Source organism: Nematolebias whitei, chromosome 3 (assembly GCF_014905685.2).
Source record: "Nematolebias whitei isolate Nwh7 chromosome 3, NemWhi1, whole genome shotgun sequence".
NCBI lineage: Eukaryota > Metazoa > Chordata > Actinopteri > Cyprinodontiformes > Rivulidae > Nematolebias > Nematolebias whitei.
The window spans coordinates 44293623-44295206 of NC_056500.1; the positions used below are offsets into that span (position 1 = coordinate 44293623).

The window sequence follows — 1584 nt, forward strand, 5'->3', positions numbered from 1 at the left end:
AAAGGAGAGTGGGAGAGATTTTGCATTTGAGTCAAATGGTCTGAGAGAAGTCTCTGACAGCCAAATCCCAGAATGCAAATGGTGTCAGAGTATAAAGGCCCCCGTGTGATTAGAGCAACTACTGAGTTATAGCTTTCAGCTTTTTCCAAACATTTAATAAGACTGTTTCTGTGCTGGAATACTTGTTACTGGCTGCATCTGTCATGTTTCTGGAGCAGACAGGACAAAACCCCAGACCACCAGCAGCTCTGAACACAACCCTAATGATGATGAAAGTTACCGCTGCGTGTCTATAGTCATACTTGCAGCCTCGTCATTGCCTGCTGCTGAAAAGAAGATGGGTAATAATTAATGTTAATGCAGCTGTGCATGTGTCTGTTAGCAAAATAGCTCATGAGCCACTGAACAGATTTTTTTAAAAATTCAGGAATTAATCGTTAAATTTACAACTGATCAACCTTTGATGTCAACTTGGTTCAAAATGGCCACCACATCCAACTGACATTAGCAAAAACAAAAATGGCTTCATTTCAGTCATTTCTACAGATATTGAGCTAAAACTTGGTTTGGTAGTAGCTAATATTACGTAGAAATAAATACTACTTGAATCAATGTGTTGTCAGTACTGACTCTCCACTTGTTGTCTGGAAAGCCTGAAAGAAAATTCTGGGGTTTTATTTTCCCCGAGCTCAGACTCACAGGCTCAAACTGTCAGGTTGTGTTTTCATAACTTTCTTTTCAGACCTAGAAATTGGAATTGATGTATAAACTGTCATAAAGGTAGTAATAGCTAATTCTGGAATGACTTTGACTGGAAATTATAATTTAGGTATTTTAGCCCATAATCTACATCAGGGCTATTTAACTGGTGGCCCGCGGGCCATTTCCAGCCCACAGGTGACTTCAATCTGGCCCACTTCAAAAAATATATATATATTTTTTTTGTTTGTTTGTTTGTTTTGTTTGTTTGTTTTTTGCTAGGGGTTTCTGGTTTTAAGTTCTGTAATAATGATTTGAATTGCTGGATGTCCGGCCCTCGAGCTGTTGGCTTTCAGAAACTGTGCCCCCCCCCGAGCAGTTTTATTTAATAGCCCTGATATATGTGTTGAAGAAAATGTGACAAATAAGAGACCATGCACATTTATTTTGGGATCCAAGGATTCTGGAAAAGTTTCATAAAAGAAATTAACAAAATAGTAAAAGTAAATATTCAATTTTAACCACTAGTATTCCTGCTGGGAATTTTATCGAAGGAAACATAATTCCGACCAAAGATGTACCTCACGGATTCTTCTACCGATTGACAAGAAAATAATAAAAGTGAAGTGGAAGGGAATAAAACCACCAACAATAACTCAGTGGGTACCAAGACTGAAATAGGTCCATGAAATGGAACAAATGACGACAAGTCTGCAACTGAAAATGGACGTCTGTGGAGTGGTGAGACTGTATTTTTGTGTATGAGTGAGGGGAAAATGGCAAATGCAACAAATATAAAATATTTTGAGTTCTTCTGTTAACACTGAATTGATGCAAGTTCTTCTTGTTTTATTATATTTGTACTTTTATCTTCTGTACGTAATT

The 1584-nt window shown here is 37.4% G+C and overlaps 1 protein-coding gene across 1 annotated transcript in view; it reads left to right on the forward strand.

Annotated features, from left to right (window-relative positions):
• The window catches only part of LOC119407529 (basic immunoglobulin-like variable motif-containing protein), an 18432-nt gene that overhangs the window by 11058 nt on the left and 5790 nt on the right, over positions 1-1584 (forward strand). The gene's annotated exons all lie outside the window — the stretch shown is intronic.